This window comes from Macrobrachium rosenbergii, chromosome 55 (assembly GCF_040412425.1).
Source record: "Macrobrachium rosenbergii isolate ZJJX-2024 chromosome 55, ASM4041242v1, whole genome shotgun sequence".
Lineage (NCBI taxonomy): Eukaryota > Metazoa > Arthropoda > Malacostraca > Decapoda > Palaemonidae > Macrobrachium > Macrobrachium rosenbergii.
The window spans coordinates 82,880,570-82,895,162 of record NC_089795.1 but is presented as its reverse complement, the minus strand read 5'-3'; the positions used below and the strand labels follow the sequence as shown (position 1 = coordinate 82,895,162).

Genomic DNA, 14,593 nt, shown 5'->3' with positions numbered 1-14,593 from the left:
GTTAATAATTCCCAAAGATTTCCCATCAATGGTGTGGAATTTAGAAAGTTAATCTCTCAGTTATGTTTGGCTGTCTGTTACAATGCCCACAATCAAAACCAATCCTACAAGGCCTATAACCAAGATATAGCTACTGCCTAGGAGAGGACGGGAAGCCACTTGGTGTCGCTTGCAAATTATCAGAACATTTTACTCAGATTTGTAGTGTTTATCCTTCCCTGCGTAAAGTGTTGCTTTCATATTCGGAGAGACCCTACTCTGATTAATCATTATGTCTTATTTGGTCCCAGCGCTAGCCCTCTGGCCTAGACGTGCCATTTCATCCAAATCCTTCGGGCCAGCCCTATGAGAGCCGATAATCAGCTCAGTGGTCTGGTTAAACTGTTTTAATAATAATCTTGAACAATTGAATTATGCTCTAAGTTTTCTCTATAACCTGGCTCTTAATTCGATCTTGAAATCCTAATTGATGTATCTCAGACGACTCCAATTCTTTTTTTACCTGAAACTATGACTTTGAAAAATGGTATGCACCAGGCTTGGAATTCCCATGGATTCTGTGTAGAAAATGACAGTCTAAGATACAGTCAGTCAATTTAGACTATGCTATCACAAAACAATGACAAACAATACATTTTTCTGAGTATTTTCGGTGTCTTGAATTCAGGATACGGCGTTCCAACATCTAACAGTACAAATTTACGTAACTTATTTTCACGATTAAGTAAGATTCAGGTTTAATCGTTCAACTCGTTCTCCTCCATCACAAAAACCTTGCATCTCATGACTTACTGACTAACATACAAAATAATAGATATCATGAAATGGCAGTTTTCATGAGTTAAACATTTAACGAAATCTTGCATCGAAGTGAGCATTTTAAAGGAAGCGCCGGGAGTGAACTTTGTTAAGATTATCTATAAAAAATCAGCCGGATGATCTGGCCAACCTTTCACTTACGAAAGACGAATGACAAGTATTTTCTGCTAGAAAATTGGTTACTATTCTACAATTTTCAAAACCCGTGTCGACGCTAACGATAGAGGTGAAAACATGACTTGATTTTTCTTTGTGCCTTGATGGCAAAATGACTTTAGTAAAACGAAGTAAAAAAAAATGCATAGCCCAAAGAAACGTAATACCATGGTCATCAGTGTAATTCTGCTTAATAGGTGAATCCTTGAGAGAAGCGATTTTATCGCGGTTGGGAATTAATTATAGAAAAGGATGTCCTGGCGGAATTTCCTGCGCTTTAATTTTGACCTTTCCAGGCGACGATATTTGACATTTGTTTATTCGAAGTCACTCATTCCAGTAAGTCAGACTTTTAAGGTTTATTCTAAAAAATGCACCTCTCTCTCTCTCTCTCTCTCTCTCTCTCTCTCTCTCTCTCTCTCTCTCTCTCTCTCTCTCTCTCTCAAGCATGACTGCCCACCTCGACTAAAGGGCAGACAGATTTTTTTCTACCAGTACTGTAAGGGCAAATATACAAAATCAAGGACTGCGGCATTCAGAATAATAAAGAATACTAATGTTCTATATAAAGTAATTTAATTTACTTACATTTGCAGGCTCGAAAGAATAATAAATGGTTTTCGAATGCTACCATTAAAAAACGATCCCTAAAATAATAAGATTTCTATCATCTGTTTAATAAAATAAAATAGACAAAGAGAAATAGAGAGTGAAAGCGAGTGAGAATAAATGAATGATACAAATAATTGTATAAATGTTACATAAAAGTCCAACTCATGGTTAATACATTCACACTGCTATCATTCCAACAGAAAGCTGTTCTCTAAATCTTACCAGGGAAATTTGAACGAAGTCTGTACTGTATTGCCAGCATGCAAATACTGATGGCTCACTGCTCACTCCTGAAAAGAGAACATAGAATCATTTCACGTCACTTTACTGAGTCTCATTTATATTGTAAAAACACTTTCAAAACATCGAACATATACTGTGTATATAAAGTATAATTTAAGAAACATTACATATACATGGAAGTTTTATCATATTTAAGTAAACATAAATCATCAATGCCTGAAAATCATTTTAGGTCTGGAATATAATTTTTTAATTAAAATAACTATATATTTTACTACATCAGAAGGATAAATTCATAATGTGAATATTAAATTAAAAAAAAAAATTAACCATACCGTGCTTGGTTTCAGTAAAACACTTTGTTTTATGTAACTAACTACTTCAGTGTTATATATATAATATATATATATATATATATATATATATATATATATATATATATATATATATATATATATATAGATATATATATATATATATATATATATATATATATATATATATATATACATATATACATATACATATACATATAGTTTGTGTGTAATCTTATCACAGAAAATGTGTAGCCGCGGGTGCTATTATAAATATAAGTCTAATTAACATACTTCCGTGCACAATACATAAGTGTACTTGTGTATACACACATAAATAAGTGAATTTTTCTTGAGCTTTCAGAGAAGACAGTTAAGCAAATGTGAATGGAGATATGAAGACATTATAAATTTCCGATTTTCTAGATTGTACCGCAAATCGTTTCTCTCTCTCTCTCTCTCTCTCTCTCTCTCTCTCTCTCTCTCTCTCTCTCTCTCTCTCTCTCTCTCTCTCTCTCTCACATATTCAGTCATGCAGCGTTATTGTTATAAAATAGCGCATGCCACAGCACGTGACAGAAATAAGCACTCAAGATCAGAAGCTTTAAATAACTAACAAGATGTGACAGAATATGACCACGTGAGAATTTTATCGGATTCAGAAGTGCACGTGTGGTTTCGATCTCCAAGGCATACTCCCTGTCAGTTTTGCAATAGCCGGCCAGTACAAACACGTACACACTTACTCACACGTCGCGTGTATGCATGCAAGTACACACACTATATATGTGAGTATTTATAAAATACACCAAGATACATACTTATATACATACATACATACCTACGAACTGCAATTATTTCTTTCTGAGAAAAGCCATGTGAATGACAGATGTACATGTGAACTTGCCAAGTGAGATGAAGGTTTTTGAGGCATTGTGGATTGGTTGTTTGCACGAAATGGTGTTTATGGTTATAAAGTGACTCTACTAAGAATGATCAAACTGCGTGTAAACGGAAAAATTCGAGTGGATCGTCACCATGAACAAAATTATGACGGTATATGGCAGTTGAGAATATGAAGCCACGGACACTGGAAGAATTTGAGTCGTCAATCCATGCAGGTCCTCGGTAATGTTTGGTATGAATGAGAGGAAAGGTGAACTGCAAATTAAGAGCAAGGAAAGTGTCTCTGGAAAAGCTTTGGGATCAAAAAAGGGTCGTCTGGAAACAAGATTTAAGATGCATGAAGCTTATTGTTGAGGAAAATTTTCTACTGAAACGATGCGTGGATGCTGAATGCAACAGACGAAAAGGGGATGAAGGTACCGAGATTTGTGTCGTTGTACATATGGAGTAAGATGTGGGAAAAGGTATAAGGAAACTGTATGATTCGGAAAAATGGGAGTAAGGGAGGAGACGGACACCGAAGGTTCTGTTCAAATGCCCAGGAAGATGGTAGAATACAAGCGCATTCACTTCAAGGAATGTGCGCCAAGATAGAGAGTGGCTGATGGAATCAGCACTCAAGTGGAAGAAGTTTTTGTGTGGGGACGTGAAAAAGTAGCTTGTGAGGACATTCTTTGCAAAGAGGGTTCATCCCTGTACCTTCAACTAGATATTAAACTATCTATGACAGTTACACTAATACTTGGTTTACCTGTGGAGTAAGCCCTATTAGTAGAAACAGCTTATTGGACATACATACATATGTATGTATATATGTACATATATATACGTTACTTAAACATGTAATGTATACATATGTATGTATATAATATATATATACATATAATATATATATATGTGTGTGTGTGTATGTATGTATGTATGTATATAGGCTATGTGGCTCACTTTTGGAGGATAAACATGATCCAGAAGAGTTCTAAGAGACTTTATTTTCTGACGAATAATAATAATAATAATATTTTTATAGTAATAGTTACTCGAGTATATTTGTAATGAGGACAGATTATTTTCTGAAAGCAAACGTTTTAATCCATTATTTACTTTAGAAATTCTTGTAAAGCGCTTAGGGGATGAAAATAAGTCCTGGCTGGCAAGCATATTTCATCTAGAGTATAAAAAGCTTCCCAGGCAAAAACTGGATATCATTTACCGGAAAACATTTGCGGTTAAAAAAAAAAACTGAAAACGAAAATATAGACATTAAAATGTTTACCATGATGGGAAAGAGATAAGTTTTAAAAAACTCTACGGTAAAAATGCATCACGTTTCACTATATTAACAGATTTCGCTCTTGAATGCGCGACAACGTGAAAAAGAGTATTAGATTTGAAATGAACAGACAGACACACAGAGAGATTTTGGCATTATTAAAGGCAACTCGGCTTAAAATTAATTTAGCCGAGGGCATAAGTGCACCGCACAATTCAAGAGTCCGCGAGAAATTGAGCCAAATCATGGCTTCGTTCAACCATTATTATTCATTTCCCAACTGCGTTAAGGCTCGGCGTATCGCTTGATTGATGCAACAGCGTCGCATCCTATTTGGCTGTTAAGCAACTGAGTGTCCTCCTGCCGGAAGAGATGAAAACAGGAAGAGACGTTCTGAAATCGCGTTAAACTTCGGTATAATTTTAGTCTCCATTACGAGCGGAAAAGAAAGCTTCCTGGTAATCAAAAGCATATTAGAGTAGCGATAATGACATCGGCGAAATGGAAATTGAAAAATGAAAGACTCTCGGCGCAATTTACTACCTTCATAGCTTTTTTTTTTTTGGTCATTGCATCAGTATTTGAATAGGCATAAAATGATTTCATTTTCGATTATGGAAGATTACTGACGCGGGTTTGGGTATATATACATTACGAATATTATATGAATCATCAGTTTATGATGGTTTTCCTTTTCCTCGTGGAATATGAGTAAGTGTGTAAAAATAAAAAGGAAAAGAATCGTACAAGGATACCCTAACTTCCTCAGCTTGTCAGGGACCAAGGGTTCTACTACGGCTTCGATGCTTGCCGCAGCAACAGCACACCTTCTTTAGTCAGAAATGCGAGCGCGCATTCTCGTCCCCTTCGGAAATATAGCCTTGGTTACAGTCGACTTGAAATTGTCTTCTTTCAGGTACAAACACACACATCTATTTATATTATATATATATATATATATATATATATATATATATATATATATATATATATAATATAAATATATATATATATATATATATATATATATATATATATATATATATATATATATATATATATATATATACTGTTATGTGTGTGTGCATTGTGTGTGTGTGTACTGTTGTTTTATTGTGCAAAAATTCTCCCCATAATGAATTTCATACAATTACAGAAAGTACGCACAAAGCTATTCTTTAGGCACATTTTCGGTACTGTTAAAATCGATTTGATCACCAAGGACCCCTCAGGCATTTAAAACTATCTACATTCTGCCTTTCAGTGAGATTTTGTATGAGAGTTGTGAGAGACAGCAGTGACTAGTCCATCGACATGCAAGCCTTCTGTCATAGACAGCAGTCTTCTCTCTCTCTCTCTCTCTCTCTCTCTCTCTCTCTCTCTCTCATACACAGAGAAAGAGTCTTGACACTTGGAATACGAAATTGAATCAAAGATGAAATATAGGAGGTCATTTATATAATAAAATGGCTTACGATTTTTCATGTTCTTTCCACGTACCTGCGCCACGCATAATGTTTGGAGTTCACTGCAAATGAGCTTGTACATTAGTCTAAGTAAGTGTAAGTCTTGCCTTGAATTTTGATGAAACATTATTCTTTCAATGAAATTTACGAACAGGTATGAAAATCATGCATATTCACACGGTTGTGCCGTTTTCTTTCCCGCAATTACGGCTCAGAATATGAATACATAGACACTGACGTGAAGGATATTCGTTGAAAGCCGTCTAATTTCGTCATTTCTGAATTTTATTGATGGTTATATGAATAGCTCTCTCTCTCTCTCTCTCTCTCTCTCTCTCTCTCTCTCTCTCTCTCTCTCTCTCTCTCTCTCTCTCTCTCACGCACACAGATTAAAGAATTTTGTTTAAAGGGTTGAGGGCAGTTGAAATAAGGAAGTGAACGCGTACAGGATGCTGTTTAAACTAACCATTCTGACTCACGATATGATATCTAGACACTGAATCTCACCGAGCGCGCGCACGCACACACATATATGTATGTATGTGTATATAATACACACACACACACACACACACACACATATATATATATATATATATATATATATATATATATATATATATATATATATATATATATATATATATCTGTATGTGTTAGTCATACTCTTAATGGTGCATATTCAAAATCATAACTATACAAAAACTTTGAAAGTATTACATGATAAATGTGTGTGTATGTGTGTGTGGAGGAGAGAGAGAGAGAGAGAGAGAGAGAGAGAGAGAGAGAGAGAGAGAGAGAGAGCGCTCTATGCGATCTGCTACATCCCCTTTACCCGGTAGTGTTGTGACCGTGGTGCGTCTGGCAGTTCCCCTTTAAGATAGGCCGCTCAACCTGCCCCTTCCCCACTGCGCGCACATACATACATAGATATACGCACACACACACATACACATAACCTCCGATACTTCCTACTTTTGAGGCGATTTTTCTCAGGCTTTATACACCAACATGGCTAATTTTCTAGGGTGACTTTAGCAAAAGGAAATGAAGGTTGTCCGCAGATTTCGGTTTCCCAATGTCGAATCATGGAAGGCCGACCAAGTTGCTAAGAAGATGCAGCTGGTGGTGAGGAGGAAGGGTGCTATGCGCCGATAAACACACACACACACACACACACACATAAACACACACACAAGGTTTATAAGAAATTAATTCAAATAGAACAAAGCGCCTGCGAGAGAGGCGTAAATAAGCTGCACAAAGGGACATGTTGTCTAGACGGTTCTGCTAACAAACACAATTGGCAGTAATAACAAGAATGACGAGTTCATATTCGGGAGGTTGACAAGCAAATCAATGTCTAAGCGACGTGGTTAAGTTGTCAGGTAGACTGCGTATGACCATAGAGCATGGCAAACAAGAATACGTCCATTGAAATAAAAAAAATATATATATAAGAATACCAAGTCAAAAGCCTATGGGTTATGTATTTAATATACATTAAAACAATCCCGTAAATCCCTCTAACAAAAGAGAGTGACTGGAATACTAAAAGATCTGGACATCGTCTTTCGCCGTTTTAGTTTATCGGTTTCCCTTAAAGATGACATTGGCATTGCAGTAGACTGAGGAGAGTACTGTTATCCCAATATTTGAGGTCAGGGTTAGCATGAACCCTGACCCAGATGCGTCACAAGGCTTGCATCGATCTCTGGGGTGAGGTGACCAGCCATGTGTCTGACTCACGATCGTTTAACTCTGCCAAAATTGCTCCTTTTTTTTTTCTTCCTTTTGCGCTTACACAGAAAGAGAGAGAGAGAGAGATTTCTCTCTTCCGTTTGAGCTTAAAGAGAGAGAGAGATTACATATAATTCTAGACATTCTCTTTTTTTAACATGATATAAAAACCTATGTTATGGGGTTTCCCTTCTCTGTTGAAAAGGAGGGAACATTACAGCCGAATGCTATGTAATCTTCTCTCTCTCTCTCTCTCTCTCTCTAGTATTAGAGAGAAGCTTTCCCGAAAATGCAGGGTTTTGGGTCTGTATGAGTTTTTCTGCAACAATCCATCTGGCTGGCGGCGTATGAGTTTGCCATGCGCCCAGTTACCATGTTGTTTGTTTTAGCACTCGATTTTCGCCAAAACTCTCTCTCTCTCTCTCTCTCTCTCTCTCTCTCTCTCTCTCTCTCGTTGCATCACACTCTGACGAGGTCACTTTAAAATGCTATGGATGTTTCCACGGGAATACGACATCCTTCGCCGTAACAAAATACAAACCTCATTACCGCCCGTTCATGATGTGCAAAACAGGGTACAAATACCTAGACGACAATAAAGAATGATTGTTTTCGGCCATTGTTATGACCTCATTGAAAATTATTGGAAGGGCGATCCATTTCCAGTAAATGGTGTCTGTTTTCAAATGTTAACAGTTGTTATTGCCAAGTTACAGGAAAACGAGTCCGTCCATGTTTTCTACCAACGGTTCAAGGAGAGAGAGAGAGAGAGAGAGAGAGAGAGAGAGAGAGAGAGAGAGAGAGAGAGAGAGAGAAAAGAGCAGCTCTTTTGCTGACTGTGATGTACAGTACGAAGAACGTGTTTTCGAATTCAGGTGTTTTTTTTTCCCTGTTGTTGGACTTGCAGTTGACCAGACAGACACACGACAGTGCGTCTTGGGGGATGTTTTCATTATATTTGTCGGTACGGCAATAAAGACGTCTTTTTCAACCGTTTGTTTAGATTATGGAGCTTATAAGACATCCGGCAACCAAAATTCTTATTGTTTCGATTCGGTTTTCCATAATCGCATAGAAATATCAATACTCATCTTTGAGTATGAACTGAATAACGCGTAAAAACAATTCAGGTTATCATTATCCTCACCAATATTATTATTCAAAATGAGCTTTTATATGGAACACGTCTGATTGGTTATAAACTCGCACAGAAAGCTTCCAGGTGCGGAAAAATTACCACGGAAAAGAAAATACATATAAATAATGATGAGATCCAGAATACTTTTTTGAGCGAAGGACAATAATTACTTCTCCTAATCATAATCATAATAATAATAATCACCCGAATATGACTTATACAAGTTTTCAAGACTTCGACCATTTGTTGAATCATCTTTGACTCGCGCTTTGAAGTTATAAAAGAAATATATTATATATAAATTGTATATATATATATAATGCAATATAATAAATTGCTTTCTTTGCACCATGGGACGTAATGCTAGGTGGCCCTAATCTTGACTTATGGCAAACATTGTAACAGTTACTCACAACTCGAAGGTATTTCCTTATCCAGTTGCTGAACAATTCATAAATGTTAAACCTCATTCCATTGCAAGAGAACATGAGGCACTGAGAGGTAGCGCGTGCCAATATTTCTTTTTTGCTTTTTATTGTTCTTACACATTTTTTTACACGTGTTTTAATGTTTATATATATATATATATATATATATATATATATATATATATATATATGTATATAATGTGTGTGTGTGTGTTATATTTATGTATCTTTATGGGATGGATGGTATTCACATGTTCGACTCCTGAGTGAGGACGGAGGAATAGGCACGCTCTGTTAAAACTACTGTGCCTTTCTTGACCTAAGCAGTGAATTATGTACCTGATAGTGAGACCACTGTGGTAGTGGAAACTAGGGTTAAGAAAAAAGAATTGTGCATTAAACATGGAGGCTACACTTTCTGGGCCAACTTCTTCACGGAGAAGATGGAGTATGGTAGATATATATATATATATATATATATATATATATATATATATATATATATATATATATATATATATATATATATAATTTTTCTTTTCTTTTTAACAGCCTCTCTATTTATGTTGATTAAAATATGTAATCAGTCAGCAGAAGGCGCTGACGCCACAACGTCTGCGGTCTCCAGAGGGCGAACGCTTACCCACTTCTTATATCGCACCGACCTGTATAAAAGGCTTCGTGCCATGGGGCATCAAGAAGCACTTGGCCTTTAAATCTAACGCCATAACGACATCGACTTTTCTGATTCTCAATTACCCAACATGTCGACCCTGAAAATTACTCGTTAATGAATGGAATTTGGTCATATTGTGTTGCAGCCGGCGTCCGTAAGCTCATTATAGTTATCATTCATGATATTTCCCTTCATTTCATTTGTCATGAACGCAGGTGATTCCTGAAGAGCAGTTCCGATTTTTTATTTGTTTTATTTATTTCCCATAAGCCTACAACAATGAGGATGACGTAGTATTAAGTGAAAAATGTGTTTTGCATTCATCAAGTCTTGTGACCGTTTGGTTTAATCATTATTATCGTCATCGCGGCCTGTATTGTTGTTGTTGTTGTTGATATTGTTGTTGTTATTGTTGTCATGGGTATGAAAATGTTCAAGTTTTGATGTCAAGTGACGGATATCAATCTGATGTCTCGTTCAAGTAATATTCGGGAGCTCCAACAAATAATATCTTATGTTCTGGCGTTAGAGGTGAGCTGGCTGGGGAAAGTGAGACCCCAGAGAGAGAGAGAGAGAGAGAGAGAGAGAGAGAGAGAGAGAGAGAGAGAGAGCTAGCAAGCCAGCAGGTGGACTGGGTGGGGTGGTGAGCAGTAGATGTGCGTGTATGTGTGCGTAGTGTTCGTGCGTTTGCCTGTGTATTTGGCGGCCATTAAAGCTGAAGCTACCTCTCTCTCTCTCTCTCTCTCTCTCTTCTCTCTCTCTCTCTCTCTCTCTCTTATAGCTTTTGGGAGACAGTATCGCAGATAATTTCAGATATACTGAAAAAGAAGAGGTTGGCGTAATGTAAAAAAAAATATATATGTTTTCACAGTTAATATCAAGTATCGAATTAATAATCATTCTTAATGCTGAGGTGCTGCGTCTGTCACATCCAGCTGTAAGAAGTTGGTATGTTGAAGACTGTGTATACACAAACAAACACACACACATATATATATATACAGTATATATGTGTATATATGGCTTTCAGAAGTAATAACCACTTGCAATAATCACTAGAGATTTTAAATATCATACAAGAGATCATAAGCATTTAGTATATTTTAGGCTATGTATGTAGCATGTTATCGTTTGCCTGTGACTTGTGCAAAACGCTTGCCCTTTCTTACGCATCGTGCGTATCTGTTATATCAGCGCTACAGTAGCAGTGAGAAAGTAAATTTAGTATAAAAAAATCAGAATTTCTGCGTCATACTCTAAAACTTGCGCGTTACTGGAAGTTCTCTTTTGAATTTTAGTCGTAAGTTCTGCTCCCTACCTATTTCCTAACGTAGCTTTCGACATAAGGTTTCAGTTATGATAACTTATGGATGGCAGGCTGGGAGCAACAGCTGCTTTAGTCAGACAGGGTCATTACTTTCTATATTCTTTCAGATGAACAACCTAATTAGAGCTCGTACCAACTGGTTAACTTCGTAAAGAAATGACATAAGGTTTTCCGTAGAATTTCCAACAAGTGGAGAATTTCTTTGGGCTGAATTATTGTAAGGTTACCCCACAAATTCACGGCCACAGTTTACCCCCAAAAGATCTTGCAGAAGAGGGATATTTTTCTTTGAGACTGCGACAACACTGTAATCTTACAATAACTCAGTTATCCTCACATGGATAAACTTTGCCTGACGTGTGCTAACATCTAAATCATTGATTTTGCATGATGGGTTTTCTTTGACCTATGGAGTAATGTTACAAACTCTTCTTACTTGTATTCTTAAAAGATATATCTGCTTTGCCATACATTATCAGCCAAATTTACTCAAACGCAATTCTCTTCGAACTGATAAACACTTTTGTTTCATTTCTTATTGTTTTTATGGGTATCCGTTCAATTCTGTCCACGTCGTCGACTCAAAACAGGCTAAACTGGCAAACGAAAAACAAGTGTGTCCCCAAGTGAGGAAAAACAAGCAAATGCACATGCTCAAAAAGCATTTTGTTAGCCACAACTAATTATAAATTGTAAAAACAAAAACTTCTGGTCAACGTAAACACTGATCACTTCGGTGTAACTGATTAATACAAATCATATGCTTGTTTTTTGAAAGAAAAACTTATGTCCTTTCCAGAAACATAAAGTATAGTTTGTGTGTTATATGTGACTTACAACTACAGTGTGCACTATCATTATGAATTTAAACTATGTTTTCAATGCTTGAACTGCGACATAAAATTTGCAGTTTTTTTTTTCACTTAAGCGTGCATTGGCTATTTGTAAGCCCTGTTAATAATAATAATAATAATAATAATAATAATAATGTTTTCAAAATGATTCATTATTACCACACGGAGGCTTACCATACGTAAACAAGAGGGTAAGCTACATTAATTGATATTCAAATTAATTTTACTGTTCATCTCTCAATGATTGTTTTCTTACTAATAAAGAGTTACACGCAATTCCACCTGGCAAAATTGTGATTGTATATATATACATATAGCCTATATATATACACACATATATATATATACATATACATACAAACACAGAATGACATAAAGGGTGGGATGCAAATGTTAATTTCCTTCGTTTTTCTTGTTTATTGTATCATTATCAAACCTTCGAGAGGTGTTATTTTTTAACGCTTAATTTGTAACAGAAATAATTTCTCGACGTCATCTGCGTTGCAGAGATTCCCTCAGTTTGCATAATTGGAAACACTGCTAAAGTGAAGCCTAGCTATTCTGTGTTTTGTTGCCCTACACGAAAAAATAATATCCAAGGAAAACGAAATAATGGAAATGACGAGGCATTATAAGGCAGTATAGATAGCGCAGAGATTGTAACTGATGTCACGTGGCAACCTTCTCAGCCCTGTCATTGCCCGGCCGGGATTCCAATCTCACGGAATTAAATTATTTGAATGACTTGATTATCGAACGAGCTGTTGCTCTTGACTTACGGGTCTTATAGCAATCACCTGCATTGTCCGTAGTGTTAGGTGCACATTGCCGTGCTGACGTCGGTGTGTAACAAAGAGCCTTCATGAATTATTGTTCTGAAGGTTATTTTAACGACATAACCGAGACCGGAAATTCCCTTACTTCTGTTTGCCTTAGATCAAGCTTTATATTTGTAACCCATTTTAATAATGTGCTGAGGCATTTAGAAATTCAACCCCTGTATTTCCCTGAGTAATCATTATTATTGTCATTGTTTTTACAGCTGTGGTACGTTATGAAAGACACCGGTCTAACGAAAACAAGAAATAATTCGTAACCTGCCACATTCTGTACGTCCACTTATCGATATTTCTGAACTGAAAATTATATATTATCGCTAATTACAAAGTAGCTATTTATTTACAATTTTTCCTACAAATTAAGCATCAAAAATACCATTCGAAGGTATAACATGACGCAAGCTTATGCTACTCGACGTGCGGAAGTTGAATAAAAGGAAGGGCTTCCCTTTTTCTACTTTACAGCTTTCGAATGCTAAACCCTGTGGTGGATGGAAAATGGATTTCTGCCAGTTTAGTTGTGAATGCTTTTAATTTCGCCTACTATCCCCTCTTGCCGCGTGCACAACGGAGCAAACTAATACTGAAACGGTGATGACTCCCTTAAAACTGAACTCCAAAATGAAACACTTCTGACACATAAGAGCGGCGTCTAAATGACCCCTGAGAGCGATTCAGGGTCATCCTCTCACGGATCTCTGCCTCCTGCTTCTGCTTAGACATCGTGAAAGCAGGCTTTTAAATTATGTCTAAGAACAATCTTATGCACGAGCCTTAATATATCTTAATTTTTTTGGAATAAAATTTAATCGAAATGGTCACTACATTACTAAGGAACTTGATTTGTGTATAATGTTAAATACCTAGATAATATACCGTTTGCTATTAACATTCTCGCAATGACTCTAAAAGAATAAATTTCTCATGCGGCATCGTCAGTTACACTATTATGCAGAATTGCACATAAGGCGAAGTCAAAGCCAGAACCTGATGATCATTATTGAAATAATACTGAAAAGGTTTTGTGTTGCCAGTACTCACCTGAATATATTCATATATTCCTGGCTATATATTATTATACTTATAACACACTTGTCCACATGCAATGATATACGTGTATACATATGATTTAATTATTTTACAAGGCACACGCGTTCTTCCACCCAGTAGTCCCAAAAAATATGTCCCACGGCCGGTTTGGGCCTGGCTTTCACGCGCAAAATGTAAGTCTTCATGGCGGATATTTTGATAAAAATTCCAGCTTTAAGGACGTAATTTCCAGGGAAAATTTTTACTCAGAACACTTCAGCTTTTGTTCTCACTAAAATTGCGATCTTTTTCTCTCTATCTCTTTTCTGTCTTTAAAGAATATATACGACGCTAGATTCAGTCACTGCCAGTAAATCGGATCGACACGTGATATAGTGAACGTTTATTGATATATATTTTCGACAGTCCACACACTACAGTGTTTATTAATGTTTCTACGAAACTATTTTTCCTATTAGTATTTCAGTCTCTTCTCTTTCTTTCGTTCTTCTTCCACTTCTGAATTTTCAAGAGGCTTAATGGCAACACGAATCCTTTATAACTCTTGTATTTTCCAGAAATTCTCTCACTATTTATGTCGCTTAACGAATCTGAAATGTTTCTCCTCTAAGCTGGTTGAGGTATAACCTCTTAATTGAATTTCCGTCAGCGATTAATACATCTGTCACAAACACACACAAACACTCACAGCTATCAAGGTTAACCATCACATTTTACAACCATTGTAGTCTGAGGAGAGGGACGAGACAAGGGCG

At 36.4% G+C, this 14,593-nt stretch overlaps 1 protein-coding gene across 35 annotated transcripts in view; it reads right to left on the bottom strand.

The window, feature by feature from the left end:
- Eip74EF (Ecdysone-induced protein E74) overlaps positions 1 to 14,593 on the bottom strand; it is an 874,816-nt gene that overhangs the window by 131,847 nt on the left and 728,376 nt on the right. For 32 of the 35 annotated variants that reach the window (XM_067099148.1, XM_067099139.1, XM_067099116.1 and 29 more), the window contains one exon: positions 1,810 to 1,877. The gene's annotated coding sequence lies outside the window, so the exon portion shown is untranslated. Of the gene's footprint in view, positions 1 to 1,809; positions 1,878 to 13,829; positions 14,570 to 14,593 lie in introns of those variants that run through there. The other 3 variants (XM_067099133.1, XM_067099146.1, XM_067099123.1) reach the window with 3 other exon arrangements.